Here is a 17,859-nt window from a genome sequence, read left to right as displayed (position 1 = left end):
CTACCAATGTCTCCCAAATGTACTCTGTGTAAAGATAAAACATAACAAAATAACAAATTTAATCATCATACATGCAGTTTCGGGGCAGTTTCATTCATTTATAAACATCAACCAATTAGTATATACTTTAACAAACAATTCAAACAACATACATGCAGTTCCATTCAGTCATATTATCAACCAATATATATACTTTGAGCATAATTAAATGAATAAACAGATCATTTTGACTTGTAGATTAAGTGTAAATATTTCACAAGCTGGCGCTATATATGGTCGATATTTCCAAAAAGACTAGTTTGATATTTTGGTGTCTTCCCGAATCATTGGACTCGGCAAATTGATGTACGCACGTTGCCATGGCAACGTGTATGCCTGCGGCTGTCTGTCTTGATATTTTCGACAATCATTCCATGATCGTACCCCCTTTCGTATTCCGAGGGCAGTCACTCCCGAGGCTTGATGATGACAAGGGGTGATGTTTGGGAAACCAAAACAAATATGATCTGTCACAACTCTCCTCGCATATCCTTCACGTTTCGGCCATCTCGGCTTGAATGACTCCCCCGGCTCTCATGCAGCCGGCTTTCTTTCTCCACACCTCACGTTCTCACCGGCAAGAAAATGTGATTACACACAAAAAAAGACACTCTTTCATTTTCATTTCGTTCTGTGTGCGTGTAATAAGAATGTCGAAATGGTGTTGAAAAAAAAACACGTTTCATGAATTGCGAGGAATAATTTCAAATGAATTGTATTTATCATACCTGATTTTATGCCAACTGTATGCACACCCCCAAAATGCAAACAAGATCAATTCGCAAAAATTCATATACAAAGTACTAACGCAAAGCACTAGACACCAATCTTTCAGTTACAGAATCATTTCAAAATTGCACATTTCGGGACACTTCGAATGTTATAAATAAACGCTTATTATTTTCTTTGTATCTAGAAGCGCTTTCAGTACGTTTGTTACAAAAAAAAATATCATAGTATATAGGCCATTTAACAAACTTTCAAAAAAAAATTTCCGCTTTAAGAAATGCAATACTTATACATCCTATACCACGCGAAACAAATAATTGTGTCATCAACTACGATAAATCGGTTGATATTGCAAAGAAAGACCCATTATGACAGCAATCGACTTTATAATCATAACAAATTCGCCTCAATACTAGCTTTCAGATACTAGATTTCAACTATTCGACGTTTCTTGCATTATCAACTTCTTCATACTTTGTAAACCATGAAGGCAACCAACTCGAGTAAAAAACAAAAAATGCAAATTTTAGAGCAGTGGAAACAAACCGCAGCCATTTTCTTTTCCCCCTCCTTTCGAGCGCAGGAATTACGTAGTTACCCAGTCACTTGGGCATCAATGCAGCTAAAAATATTCCCCTTCGCCCTTGGCCTCGGAACTAGCCCCCTTCTCGAGCATGCGCACAAGTGACTAGAGATCACACTGCTTACCATCAATTTCGATAAACATATTGCTCTATTACTTCCCAAGGGTAGTATTGGTGACACCGCCAAAGGCGGTAAAGTAAACCGAGCTTTAGAGGTAAAAAGGTGTTCGAAATCGACAAACGTTAGACATCCGAGACCACATTATTATCTCTTTGGGCTTTATTCCAATATTAACATTAAATGTTTCCGAATTGTAGCGATTGCTTCACTTCATTTCATATTTTCGAAAAAAAACCTCATAACGAGATATAATTTCATTTATTTACAAGGTCTAGGTGAAGTTGGATGAGACGGGTTCAGAACACAAAGTCATGGTTAAAACAAAAGGGGAGCTATCGGCATAATGGAAAACGAATTCCTATATCGATCGATTAATGAAAGATAATATGATACACTTTTAAGGTTTTTTATTCCATGAATAAAGTTATACCCAATGGACCAATCAAATTTAGGCCCGATTTTAGTTTGTCTTCTGAAGTTGGATTAGTTGTTTATGTGTGTACTTTTTTAAAATGCCCCGGAAAGCTGAACAAAAGTAAAAGCAAAAACGCAAAAGTAGGAACAAAAGTTAATTTCTGTCAAATAAACGATAATTGAAAAGAAGGAAAGCCGAGCTAAAAAAAATATTTTTTGCTATCTTCAATAAAGGTCAAGTTTATCCCAGAAAATGTTTATTTTAATAAATAGAGAAAAATCAAACTAACATAACACTGAAAATTTCATCAAAATCGGATGTAAAATAACAGTTATTTTCATAACTTTATTTTTTTTATAATTTTCTAAAATAATAATAATATTATGCAATTTTTCATATAGCGCTTAATACAAATGTTTCTAAGCACTGCATACTATGCATACTAAAATAAGACAGTTTATTTTTCACAAAACAGTGAAAACAATGTTGAAATTTTCTCTTTTTTTCAAAACAACTTTTTGTTGGGTTGGACTTGTCCTTTAAAGTTTATATGTCGCAATGCTATCGGGTTTTTTTTTTAATCTCCAAATACCTGCTATGGTTTCAAACACAATTGATGAGGTATTAAAGGGAACGAGTATATCCATCTCTTCGTCTACCTTTGATATTTCTTTCTTTCAACTATTCATGACATCTCTCAGCCATTTTTTTTTCAAATCGGTATACCATTGCCAAAGAAGCCTGCTAAAATAAAAGAGAGTAGCAGATCACGTTTACACGAGTAACTTTTCAACTTCAAGTTCACTTATATATCATCTCATCTTTTGCTGAAAATTAAGGCTGTAGATCGATCTCCCCGTATTTAACATATCAGGGCGCACTTCATGAAGTTTGATGATGAGTTTTACAAACGAATTTGCTCCTAACCAATCAGAAGCAAGGAATTGCGGTAGTCTATAACATCTATCGAGGATAATCCGCTAACAAAACTCTTTGTGAAACGCTCCCCCAAGAACTCAAGGACTACTAGTACTCGATTTAAAACCACCGACTAAAATAACACAGAAGCCAAACGCCGAACGGATGCTTACCCGAAGTTGTGACGTCAACTATGAATTATGAAGAGTTGTCATATGATTGGCTCAATCATCAACCAATCACAATGCCCTATTCCCATGGGGATTCCCGTTTATTCAATTTAGTTGAAAGAAGGATGAAGTTGGGATTAAAAGTCCTCGGAGTTGAGTTGTCATATAGGATGCTTTGCGGGAAACACCGGGAAGGTTTCCCTCCAATTCACTGATAGCGCGAGACAAGAAAATTTGATCAACAATCCAGGAGATATCAGTAAGTTTGTCGGAAACATCAAAAAACTTGTTTGAATTATTTCAAATTCCGAAGGGGGTATATATGCCTCTATCAGGATTAAGAATTTCTGGTCTTTCAGGGGTGATTTGGCAAAATTTCACGTACTACTTCCGCCGTAAATGTACAACTGTTACTGTTGACAGATTGTTCGACTGTTGGTTTATACAATCTGTGTAAATAATAAAACCTTATCAGCTTATGAACATGGTGATATTTTGAAGAAACGCAAATTACATGAAAAAGTACCAACCCGATTTGATTGGTCTCCTCGGGGCCCACATTAAACATTGTTAGAAGTCGGTATGACGATCTCTTCCGTCGAAACCGGAAGAGGCTATTGAACAGTGTTCCCATTTACCAGGATAAGTTTACTTCAGAGCCATAACATTCTCTTCTTCCTCACTTGTGTATTTTTCTTATTCGGGGCCCTTTTTAACATTCGCTCTTGAAAATATGCTTCATCGACATCTATGGTTTTAAGCTTTCTCTCATGCAACCACTGAAGTATCCAACATGGGTGTCGATCTGCTCAAGCTTTTTATTCATCAGGAGGGATGGCGATTTGTATTATTATTATTTACATAATATCCCCCCAGATGAATAGAACACTGTAAAAACTGTGGTGTTAAAACTGACACCAATTGGTGTTAATAGACCACACCCTGAGGTGTTAAAATTACACCCTAGAGATTAAACGTAACCCCAAAGTGTAAATGTTACAAAAGGTGTTGTAATAACACCTGTAGGTGCAAAACTAACACCAGCAATTTAACACCGGTGTAAAATAACTGGTGTGGTCCTCTATGTTCAGCGGTTAACACCACAGTTTTTGCTGTGAACTTTCTGCGGATCGACACCATTGGTATCCAATGCTCTTTCCAAATGTTCACTCATCTTCTCTCCTAAGATACAGGACAATAATCTCAATGCACTTCTCATCCATAGGGTGTTTTCACAACCACCATGCAGACGCTTTCTGGAACATTACAAATCTATTGTCAAAAGCCCTTCATGACAAAGAAGCCTTTGTCAAATATCAGTGAATCAAAACAGCAGTGTCGTCCTGGGTAACTGACATATTTGAAATTTCTTGCTAGCTCAGATTCTTAGGATGATAATAATTATACTTGCTTATATAGCGCTTAGTACTTACTTTGTCAGAAGTCTCTAAGCGCTCTACAGTATGCAGCATAATTACCCTGGCTTTAGCAGTGCAGCTGTTACGCGCGCTGCGTTTCAAGGAATAAATTCCTGCCAGGTACCCATTTACCTCACCTGGGTTGAGTGCAGCACATTGTGGATCAATTTCTTGCTGAAGGAAATTACGCCATGGTTGGGATTCGAACCCACGACCCTCTGTTTCAGAGTCCGGAGACTAATCCACTGGGCCACAACGCTCCACTGGTATGCTGTCCCGGTTCACCAAATTGAGACAAAGACCTCTAAGCTGTCTATTGTCATTCAATGGGCACTTTCAACAGATTTACTATGTTGTAGAAACCGTTCCTGATGCCATAGCGAAAACTCTCAATTATCGACATTACCCTCTAGCTTTTTTTTCCGTCTCCTCCACTTCTCAACACAGAGCACATCTTAATATTTTTATTATCAACATCATCATCATCATGAATATATTCTTCTTTTAATTTCTTCTCTTCTCCTTTTTCTTATGTTTTTCTTTCATCTCATTTTATTTTTTCATTTTCTTCTTCTTCCTCTTTTTTTTTCTTTTACATCTTTATCTTTTTTTATTTTTTTTTGGGGGGGGGGTAAATTAAGCAATACTCTTTTCTCATTAACCTCTTTCTTCTTCTCCTAATCATTTTTCTCCCTCTCCTCATCCTTTTTTTTTCTTGTCTTTTCGAGGGGGGGGATAAATAGAGCAATAAGGATGTGAGCTAGCTCCAAGCCAACATTGGAAATTTATTGGCACAATATTCAAAGGCATAGATTACAAAATTGCGCTGTTTGATATATTATTTGATAAAATATTGAATTCATGTGAATATATTTGCAGATATGTCACTGAATTCTTTTTAAACTTCAGAGTATTATTCTGAAATAAGTTTTTTAAGTATATTCAATTTAATCCCAATGTAAGATCAAATGTCTTTATAACAAAAGAATTCATTTATTGATTGAGAACAAAAAATATTTCATATCAATTTAACAAAAAATACATGTTTATTTTTCAAAGAGCTATTCGATGTGTAAGAATAAAACTTAACAGCAGCATCTGGAATCACACAATTCTTTCATCAGCTATCATGATCTAAAAATAAGACAAGATCTCTAATCAAAATAATGTTTCCTACCAATATATCGCAATGAAGGAAAATAAAACATTTTTTAACCTTTGGAAAAATATATTTCACTAAGTCTGAATACTCTCATGATGAGCAATAAGACTGCAGAGAATCATGCTTCCTTCAAATTTCTAGAAATACATGTTTTAATCTAAAATACTGGAAATATTGCAGAGAGTTATGATTTCATTGAACACAGTAACATTCGAGTCAAAACCGTATGTATAACTGATATCTTTCCATAGCATATTATATAGGTATATCTGTATTCATTTCACCATTAATTAGGTTAAGCGTAAACAATTATTAAGTTTCTACTCATTCATCAAAATGACATAACAATAACTGCAGGACTGCCTTAATCCCATTTTCTGTTATTTTTTAAAATCTAATATTAAAAATAATTTGATGAAAATGTCCTCTGCTAAGCTTTGGAATCATTTATCTGATATTTTTATGCCTGCAAATAACATGATATTTCGAGAATATTTTATTGCATACTTTTCTGGAAACAAAGTATATTACGACTCTTCCACATTACCCTCTATGAACCAGTCTCAGAGTAAATTATTAACAAATTCAAACTAAAAATAAACCTGCTCTTGTTAATAAACAAACTGAAACAGAGTTAATGTCAATTACTGTAAAACACAATTACCTCAGTCTCAAATTTACACAGGAATTCAGGAAGGAACCCTATACTGATTGACACGTCAAAACTTCTCATTGGTACTGGCGGGAGGTGCAGTAGTTGCAAACGCAGGAGTCATGGATCTTGATATCGGTCTCCACAGTCTCAGGGTCTCCACCCTCCTCCTCCTCCTCCTCTCCAGATGTCGGCTGGCATTGGAAGGAGACGGTGTCCATGTGATAGGTGCCCACCGAGCATCCCACGGGGCACTTGGGACCGCAGCCTCCGAGATGCACCCTTCCATGTTGGGGGAGGGGTCAACCAGGACGGTACGAACGGGGGCACAAGCTACGGAGAAGGGTTGCAATTCAATTCAGTAAAAAAAGAGTAAACATTGGTAGATGGGTAGACATATTGAAAAATTAAAATTCTTTTGTTCACAGACCATGCCCCGTTATCATGCCTCATTGCTTTGATTAAATATATAAACATTCCGTTTTATGTTATTCAGGGTTCCAAGGAAAATAGTACTTTACTAATGGTTAGGCTACCCTGCTTAAAAATATGAAATAAATAAAGCAGGAATAAATGAACCTCGCTGGTGGCTCAGGGCCCCATCTTACAAAGAGTTGCGATTGATCCGATCAACAACAACTATGGACAGCCAGCAACATCAACATCAAAAGAGCACATTTGTTCAAAATATTTTCTAGATGAATTATATATTCATACTTTGTTTAATAAGAAGTTGTTTCAAATTTCCTGTAAAAAAAATTATGGTACGGATGGAATTCCATACAGTTGAGATTGATTGGATCAATCATAACTCTTTGTAAGACGGGACCCTGATGAATCTCTATGTCTGTGCCATTGATATCCGTCTTTAAATACCATTGGAGTGTTGAAAGAAATTTGCAATCGATCGCAAGTCAATTTAAGGTTTCACAATCAATCATAAGTCTTGCTATTAATTGGATGTTTGTGATTGATAGCTGGGCCTCGTCTTACAAAGAGTTACGATTGATCCAATCAATCATACCTATATGGATATCCATCAGTGTCATAATTTTTTTCTACAGGAAATTTGTCCTTTGTAAACAAAGAAAAACACAGTGAATTTTCAAGAAAACAATGAATGAAAAATATAATAGAATAGAAATAGAAAATATTTGAACACACATGCATAACAGACATTGCTGGCCGTCCATAGTTGTGATTGAGTTGATTGATCAAATCAATCGCAAATCTTTGTAAGATGGGGCCCTGGTCTGCTTCTTGTATCAATAAATGTAAACTCATTTTCTCTAGTTAAAATTGTTCTATCACTTATAAATTCACAATTGAAACTTGCAATCATTTTGATTGCAAATACTTTCTGCAACACCCCATAAGAGTGATGCTAATTGTACGGGGAATATGTTAAAAATGAAGAGGCCTACGCATCAATACAAATATTGTGAATGTTCAGATGGATAAATGTATGATGCTTTATACAATTGTGTAAATAATAAACAAGTGGAATGCCTCTGGCCGTCTCACTTGCATCACGCAGTTCAATATAGCAGTAGTGCTGACTTTGAATACTAATCTAACTCGCACAAGATGTTCAGTGATACATGGTTACTCTTATGTCCACTTTTTATGAACTAGACCAATAAACTTACAGAGATATGATGGTTATTCAACAAAAAACCCCAACATGGCCAAAGTTCATTGACCTTACATGACTTTTGACCTTGATCATGTGACCTGAAACTCGAACAGGATGTTCAGTGATACTTGATTACTCTTATGTACAAGTTTCATGAATCAGATCCATAAACTTTCAAAGTTATGATGGTAATTCAACAGATACACCCAATTTGGCCAAAGTTTGTTGACCTTTGACCTTGGTCATGTGACCTGAAACGTGCACAGGATGTTCAGTGATACTTGATTAATCTAATGTCCAAGTTTAATGAACTAGACCAATAAACTTTCAAAGTTATGATGGTAATTCAACAGATACCCCCGATTCGGCCAAAGTTCATTGACCCTAAATGACCTTTGACCTTAATCATGAGACCTGAAACTTGCACAAAATTTTCAGTGATGCTTGATTACTCTAATGTCCAAGTTTCATGAATCAGATCCATAAACTTTCAAAGTTATGATGGGAATTCAACAGATATCCCCAATTCGGCCAAAGTTCATTGACCCTAAATGACCTTTGACCTTGGTCATGTGATGTGAAACTCATGCAGGATGTTCAGTGATACTTGATTAACCTTATGTCCAAGTTTCATGAACTAGGTCCATATATTTTCTAAGTTATGATGACATTTCAAAAACTTAACCTCAGGTTAAGATTTCGATGTTGATTCCTCCAACATGGTCTAAGTTCATTGACACTAAATGACCTTTGACCTTGGTCATGTGACATGAAACTCTAATAGGATGTTCAGTAATACTTGATTAACCTTATGGCCAAGTTTTATTAACTAGGTCCATATACTTTCTAAGTTATGACGTCATTTAAAAAACTTAACCTCAGGTTAAGATTTGATGTTGACGCCGCCGCCGTCGGAAAAGCGGCGCCTATAGTCTCACTTTGCTTCACAGGTGAGACAAAAACACTAGAAAATATATTTTTTTATTGGATCAATTAATATACCTCTATGTACAAAAAAATTACTAATATACAAAGTTCATATAATTCTTAAACTGCAGTCTAAAGTGGAAAATGGTCTTTCTTTATTGTTACTTTTCTGAATCTGTCATGTTGATTTGAATACCATTATTGGGGTCAAATCCTCAGTTTTATTTATTCATACATACTGCAATTCAAGCATGGCCTATTCTCAATCACATCCTCTGAGTTGCAGATCTGACGACGCTGCTGAGATCCTCGACCACAAACGCCGCCCTCGGTGTTACAGGCTGTCCAGTCACTCCATTCACAGTTCTCAACTGCACAGGAAAAATCAAGAATGGTATTGTAGTATAAAATGCAAGATTGTGCATATCCCAACATGACTTCCCAAACATTTTTGACTGGGGCTTTTTTTGATGCGCGATTAAAAAGATAATAGAGTTTTATCAAAAAATCACTAGAAGATAGGCTGATGCATTGATAAATTATGTACACTGAAACATTTGTGCTCGATAATTTTAAAATTACTAATGTCACTATCATTTTTTCTTTATTAACTTTAATATTACTACATATATACATATACTATGATCATTACTATTAATATTATTACTTATTATGATTATCATTAGCATTATCTCTAGCTAAAGCCGGGAAGCTGCGCTTTCGCGCTTTGCATCTTCTGGTAAAAAGAGATATATAAATTCAGCTATTATTATTTTCATCAACATTTTCATTGTTATTACAAACACAATCATCATATTATCATTCTCACAAGAACCTTGACCACCACAACTTTTGCAATCGCCATCAACATAATCATTACCAATACAATTATCATGATCATTATTAACATCATCATTATAATATCCCTCATCATCATCATTTTTATCACAATCATAATCACCATCATCATCAGCACCATTATCACCATTATCATCATCATCATCACCACCACCATCATCATCACCATTATCATCATCATCACCACCACCATCATCATCATCATCATCACCACACCACCACCACCATCATCATCATCATCATCATTATCATCATCATCACCATCATCATCATCACCACCATTACAATCATTACCAATATCCTCATTATAGAACATGGCAGGTTCTGGTTCGGGTTGCTCGTTGCACAGAACACGGATAGGAATGTTGGCCATCACATCTTCCCCTTCAGGATTACGAGCTAGGGGGGCCTATTAATTAAAAAAAAAAAAATTTCAGATAATACCTTCTGAAGCAAACTATCAATATCGTACATGTAGTAGTAGCAGAATGGTTTAAGGCTTGAAATTAGATCATCTCTTGGCTAAGCCAGAATAAGTGCTTTGAAAAAATGCCCACTTGCAAGCTAGGCATTGTATCTGCTTCTGCATTACCGGGGGAAAAAGTTGATTTTTTTTTTTTGGGGGGGGGGGTAATAAGGATGTGCCTTTTCAGAAATTATTCCAAATAGAATGCCAAATGGAATCTATAGCAGACAAAGAAATGGTCTAAAAATCTGTTGGAACTTCAGTTAATACTATCAAAACCTTGTTTGACTCTTAGCAGTAGCATTCTAAACCAGCCTTATTGTCATACATGAACGACCCTACCCCATCCTTTCATTAACATCCACAAGCAAATGCATATTAAAAATGTGATACGTTTATAGATAGGGGTAGGGGTGGGGTATCAAAAGGGGTGCTGGTAGGGGTAGGTGGTGTGGTCATTGGTTTCGGTTGGACAGGTACACAGGGTATGAGTAGATGTAGGGGAGTTAAGGTGGTCAAAGAGGTTGGGGAAAGGATATCAGGAAGCAAGGGATAATTGTCATAGAAGTTAAACTCTATGCAACACATTTATGCCAGTGCAATATATCTCTCAAAGGGTATCAACTAGATTAGAATAACTAACTCGTAGAAATTAAGAATAACCCTTAGAAATTAAGAATAACTAACTCATAGAAATTAAGTACAATTATGCAGAATCACATATCCCTCACTTAAACATGATTGCTTCATTTAGCAAGAAATCATAAATCATAACATTTTGCGGCACACGACGTCTCTATATACCCCTCTTATCTGATCCAAGGTGTCAGTTCTAGCCAATGCAGAGTAGATTACGATCATTAATCTCACAATTAGTGTCACAACCACATGGGTGTGGGATGACATATTCATTAGAGAAACGTCTGTATAGTGCATATCTAGCCTGCTCATGTTGTGTACTTGGTAATTACAAACACACAGTCTCTCCCCAATCCCCAGAAGAATTGTCAGAAGGCTGGTTTGTTATGACAAGCCAGATTAGTTCAGCCCCACACATATGTTAATATTCAAAGATCCATCTGTGCATTTCTCAGATATGAAAACTCTACGACACATCTGTTCAACATCCATTGATGCTTCAAAAGTACTGAAAACTTCATTCATACAGCATTCTTCTTGGCAGTGATTACACGATGCTTAGAATGAAGTGTAAAACTGGTTCACATTTTATGTCTTAAGAGTGGGAAAAATATGAAGAGATGATAATTTATAGTAAGACATGTAAACCAATTAGAGATTCTCTACATTTACAGTTCTGTCTGGGCCATGTTCCACAATGAATGTGACAAATTCAAATCCATCCTGACTATGGCAAGCCAGCAACACCATTATTTCGAATTCAAATGAAATGGGCAATGTTGTCCAGACAAAAAAACAACAAAGGGGCAATTCCATAAAATATGTATGTCCAACCCCCTATTTATGGGAACTATATGAAATTTTCTTGTCTCTAATGTCTGGTTCTTTTGACAGTCTGTAATGTTTTCAAAGGATCATGACTTGGTCACTTTATGAAGTGAAGTAAGACTAGACAAAATGCGGGTTGGACGTATGAAAAGGTTGATCGTTTTATGGAATTGCCCAAAGGTCACTTCACTTCAAAATTAAAGTTAAAAAAAAATCAGACAAACAGTCCAGAACCCCACATTCTTGGATAAAATAGCTTACACATATTAAGGGATCCTTGTCATGATAGCTAGTAAAGGTAAATTACAGGTCGAGTTTAGGATGTTTTCCTTTTGTACGAAGGCTAAATTTTACGGGATTCTATTACCATGGTTACAAACCACATCATCATAAATGGAAGAACCAAATTGTTAGAATCAGAGTTCATTTATTAGTACAGACATATTTTCCTTGCACCAAATGCTAAAGATTATAAAGGCAAGAATAAAAACAGGTACGCGAGCTAAAAAATAAAGTTATCGGAATCAATTTTCAAATGTGGAAGTGCCCGAATATTGAAAACTTTGAAAACACCTCCACACATTTTGATAATTTTTGTGAATAATCTCATTATTTCAAAATGATACTTTGTAATGACAGCATTTATACATTTTTCAGATTTTACATACTGTATATCAAAATCATCAATATTCACAACTAAAATCAATGAAAAATAATCTGAATTTGATTCTGAATTTACCTGAATGAAGAGGTTGTCAGTATAGCTCTCATCATCAATACACGGTGCAGGGTTATAGCGGAGTGCGTTCAGACTAATCATCTTATTGATTCCGTCCGTTGACCCTCCCATGTAGGTTCCTCCTGTTTTCAGGATCTTTGCTCTAGCCTCTGTTACAAACACAGAATATTATCCAATACAACTCTTCTTCGAAGATGAAAAGGATCGTGTAGGTGTGGGAGATCGGTGATGCCGTGGATATGGGAGTGAGATGTGGCGTTCCGAGTGACAATGAGATGGGGACTTTGAGGAGCCAGCGAACCTGTCTTAAAGAGCTGTGTGTGGCACGAAATTAATCGACGAGAATATGGTGGACTCGATGATGTAGACATTGGCCCGTATTCTGAAGTCAGATTTAGCTTAGACCATGGTCTAGCTCTGTGCTAAAATTATGGGAAGCCAAACGTTTCAAAATTTTGTCTACAGTGAATGCTTCTCATGTTTATTGTGCTCTTTACTAATTCTTTAATGGTGAAGGCAACTGTCATAGTTATCCTTCCCAGGCAGTTATTACTGTTTTGGAGTCAAATGAGCTGATACATTGAACCTCTACTGTTCAAGATTTATGTAACAACTGGCTTTCCATAGTTAAACCACAACTTAAAACCAAAATTTAAATTAAACTCGACTTCAGAATAAGGGCCATTGGATTTGAAAGAAGCAGTGGACCAGTCGGCAAAGACGAAAGGATGCGTGCTGAGGAGGGATGATATGCATGTTTTAGAAAAGTTTTTTAGTACAAGAAAGGTGCTTCAGGGAGGAGGAGGGGGTCATTATAGAAAAATATGGAAGAAGCAGGTAGAGAGTTGAGGATGGAGGGTGGAAGGTGTACTGAATCATGCTAAGTAGAAGAAGGGAGTAAGGGTGATTGCCGTGAGTGTCGGGTAAATTTAGCTACCCCCGAGAGGCAGATCAACAGGGACAAAACTAGATATAAAAATTTGGAATACTCTCTCACTTCAGTTTGCAAAGGTTGTTAGAATAAGAATTGGTAGAACTGCATTGAATAATGTACAGATATTCCTGACTTGCAGCAAGAGAATAAGACCACATGTCATATGTCCAATCTAAAAAATTAGTATAAAAAAAACTTAGAACCAGCAGGATTTGCATCTGTAATCTACGGCAAACCAGAGCAACAACTGCACCACATAGCCATAACCTGTCCATGGTAGAGTCAAAATAAATTCAGAAATATTTCCTGATTTCATTCTGATTTATAAATTCCCAGTTTAGTCATGGCCTTTAAAATCCTGAACTACATGTTGTCTGAAACTTCTTGGTTTAATATCAAGATCGTCTAGCATCACAATTGCCAAACCGATTTGGTCTATTTCCAGTTTGGCCAAATTGCTAAGAAATTTCTAAGATAAGATTTTTATTACTCTATCTAAGTGTTCAAACATTTCAAATATTGTCAATGTTACATTAAAACAAATAAAAAACAATAAAAATCTTTGTCCATAAAAATGTTTTATAACTGTATGGTATTTAGAAACATAACACATCATAAATCTAAATGTGCAGGATTTTTTTTACATTTACATTTGTTTGTTTACCAACTTGGGTGAATTTCAATTTGCCAAAAAATCAAATGGTCTCATTCCTAAAGCAATTTAGTTCTGGTTGTGAATTTGAACAATGGATAAAATCGTCTCAAAGTAACTGCATAGGGCTGTTATAAAACTTATCTAAATCTGGTGTTTGAAGAAAAGCAAAGGAATCCCCAAATAAGAAAATATTGACTGAATTCTAAATGTCACTTGCACTGAAAACAGATAAGCGTGTGTGTGACTGCATCTAAATTGTAAGCCCAACGTTTGGTAAAATTGTTTACAGATGGGCACTGGAAGAGCAATTCTTTGCAGTGGACTATTTGGGGGCAAATTCGCCAGATTGACAGTACACCAAATGGGTTTAGCACATGTTAGACTATCTGAGACTGTTTGCAGACCAAGCAAAAATATAAAGCTTATTCCTATGGAATCAATTTTCAAGTCAATAAATGTACGACCATCCACCTCAAAACCCAAAAATAAGTGACCCAAAATGATATTTTTATAGATTTTTTGGCCAAAATTAATCAAGCGACAATAACCCACATAAGTACTTGACTGAAAGCAGAAGAAATTCAGTGAGAGCCTCAAGAAATAGGGGAAAAGAAGGTTTAAAGTTTGGCATTCACCCAACCACAAAAGCTGCATACTGTGCAATCTCTCTGAAACTTTTAAGCAGTCTAGAAGAAATGATGTCAAAGAAACTCTTGTACCCTGTCTTTCATTGAACTTTACAATTAAAATTTTGACTGTATGAAGAGGAATTACTCTTTCTAATTTTCTAATCATTGCTTTTTGAATACCAAATTAATTGGCTATTTATAGAGAACCTTCCCTGGTAATTTACTGTTGGTTTGGGAGTGACTGGTCACATATGGTGGCAGCGGTGGGATGGTAAACCCAATTAATTTGTGAAAATATATGCTGTGTGCATACATCCTTTCTGATTTTCAAATACTTTGTAGAAATTGGAACATAATACAAGCTCAATATTAGTCCAGGCGGCATATGGATGATCTGCCTTGGTATGGGTGCCATACATGCTATTAGATGTGGATGGTGTTTCATAAAGCTGTTATGCACAATGTTATGCAGGACCTGTACTTCTGCTAAATCCCTGGTGGGCATGGATTTCTCATGATCAATTGTGTCTAATAATAAACTTTGAATTAAAATGTCGGTTGAACTTTGAGTTAAGATGTTGGTTAATAATAAAGATTGTAATCTATCAAAATCCCTTTCTCATTACACTTTCTAAAACTACATGTACTTCAGGAAACCAGTTTGGAAGATCGCTTTGCTAGCATTCCCATCTGATCACACGAAAGTGGTTTTCAAAATGACTTCACGTAAAGCGATCTTGTTGCTGTGGGAACACTCTCAGCAGGTGGCATGTTTCGTGAAATTCAAAATGGCTGTGTCCTCACTTAAAAACCGGTTTAACAAGGCAATCTTGAAAACTACATCGCTAGGTGGTTTTATGAACCGGTTTGGAAGATCACTTCAGCCGTTCTCATTACATGTTAAACTAGTTTCCACTGAACTAGTGTCCGGTTAAATAGTTTTAGGAAGGTAGTCAGAACGGTCTGAAAGAGAAGATTTCAACTTGAGCTGATGCCTCAAAATAATTGATGATCATGGGAATGTGTCATGGAAGGACTTGTAAGACATTTTATCCAACAGGAAAATAGATACTTAGCCAATCAAAATCAAGGAAAGCAGCAATGTTGATGAAATGTTGATGAAATGCCTTCCTGATTCAGCTCCATGAACAGGGGAGGTTTTCTTCAACATTTTTGTCTGAAAAGTTGTCAGATCTGACAACTTTCCTTGATGTTGAATGGCTAAGAAGCAATGCTACTATAGTAATTGTTGAATAAAACAGGATTGTCAGATAAAGCAGCAGTCAAGTCCTTTCATGAAATGCTGCCCTGGTCACCAGTCAAGTGTTTAAGTGTGCATAAATTATGAACAGCTTTATGAAATACTATCCAAGAGGATAAAGGTGGCCCAATAGACTTACTCATTCTCCCTTCCACACAGGTGAGTCTATGACTATGCATGTCATCGCCAGGACAACATAGAAGGTTGCCTTGACAATCACTGTGATCTCTGCACTGAACACCTCCTTGATCTTGTGAGGAGACATCTTGGGTGGAGGGACAATCATCTGGAACAAACATATTACAAGATATCAACAAAAATGTTACATGATATAAGGCCTAATGACCCTGTCCCACTATGCCGATGTTGCTACAATTTGAACTATTTTACTAGGAGTCAGTGAAAATAGCATGCTGCAATAAAAATTGTCCAAAGGAACTGGGGATTAATTATGTTTGTGTGCCACTGTTAGTACACCAGAAAAGATCTGATTACACCTATCCCACGAGTTTGCACCATGTCATTTATGCTTTCTCGCTTCCCCCAAGATTCAAAATGGACTTTCTCTGATGGTGAAGATCGGCATGAAATTTTCAGCCGCTCACTTCAATCTGAATAAAAGACCCGCTGTCTACCCTGTCTTCAAGGCATTGTTATTACGCTGCTCCCGATTTTCAACTGATTCCTGTCCCAATCTCCTCTGATCTAATGATAGGGATGGATCAGGTTTTCAGATCGTGCTAGTAGAATGGCCCATTAAGGCATGCTACCAACAGTTCGGGCTGCGTTTTCTATGTCTTCTGACTGGAATCTTACTTTTTTTTTAACTGCAAATCCTCAACATATATGAAAAAATAGTGAAGTTAGGAATGCTACTGTAGAAGAAGCTAGGTGGATTCCTGCTGGAAGATGTGTCACAGTTTGGTAGGGGCCTAAGGAAACAAGAGTGCTGTGTGATTTCCAGTAGGAGGACATCAACAAGCTTTTGTCAGAATGGTAGAATTTCAGTTTTTCAATCATTCTCGAAAGAGTATACTTTTTTCAATGCAGTATGAAAAATGGATGTTCCAACGAACCCCCAAAGCCGATTTGAATTAAAAGTAGCGAGGTAGGTTTCCAAAATGGTTTGAAAGACCACTTAAGCATTCACATTACAGATTAAAATAATTTCTAATAAGCTGGTATAAGAAAGTAGCTGACAAGGTCAAAGTCCTCTGTATCTTGTAGAAAAAACAATATTGATATACCAACTACTATTATCATGACTATCATTAAACCTATGAGCAAATGATAATTTAGTACGGTATCCAAAGAGCTAAATGTAACTTACACATTGATTTGAGACTGGTAACAAGGTGCAGAGAACCGATATCTGATGAAACAGCCATCTCTAAGAATTCATCCTTGTCGAATCTTCTCAAGAATGCAGTCTGGTTGATGTAGAGAGTATCGGACTCCGATACGCACATCTCTTTGGGCTGAACGAGCACCGGCATGTAGGGCATTATACCTCCATACGTCTCGATGGTGATGTGAGAGCGTCGGAACGGTTGAACTGTGAAGACAAACAACCAAAGAATGTCAGATTCCACATCTGTGTACATCTTTTAGTCACTGAAACATTCAGTAAAATTTTTTGGGTTGCCCTTTCACTACAAAAAAAATGCTATTGACAAGCCAAAGTTTTAAAAGCTTAAATTATGGACTACACAACTGTAGGGCATTATCCTTCATCCCCTCTCTATGGTAATGTGAGAGCATTTGAAGGATTAAACTGTGAAGAAAATCGGCTAAATTATATATGTGTATAGGCCTAAAGAGTTTGACTTCATTAGAATTTATTTCATTATTCTGCTGAACCTTGTCAATTAAAATTTGTATTTCATTGAAGAAAAATTATATCTTTTTAATGAGTTATTCATCACAGGGAACTCACACAAATGAGCTGTGCTTTCCAGTGGGTTCACTTTTTTATTTCTGTATCTTTATAATTTGATTTACATCATAAATTTTATTGAAGTTGAAATGGACAAAAAATGATAATATGCAACATTTATTTACCGATTAATGCAAACAGCA

At 36.2% G+C, this 17,859-nt stretch overlaps 1 pseudogene; it reads right to left on the bottom strand.

Annotated features, from left to right (window-relative positions):
* Nucleotides 1-5,165: 5,165 nt before the first annotated feature.
* Nucleotides 5,166-17,859, bottom strand: part of LOC121412141 — a 38,427-nt pseudogene continuing 25,733 nt past the window's right edge.

Source organism: Lytechinus variegatus, chromosome 3 (genome assembly GCF_018143015.1).
Source record: "Lytechinus variegatus isolate NC3 chromosome 3, Lvar_3.0, whole genome shotgun sequence".
NCBI lineage: Eukaryota > Metazoa > Echinodermata > Echinoidea > Temnopleuroida > Toxopneustidae > Lytechinus > Lytechinus variegatus.
Note: the sequence above shows the minus strand (reverse complement) of the source record. Positions and strands in the feature narration are given on the sequence as shown.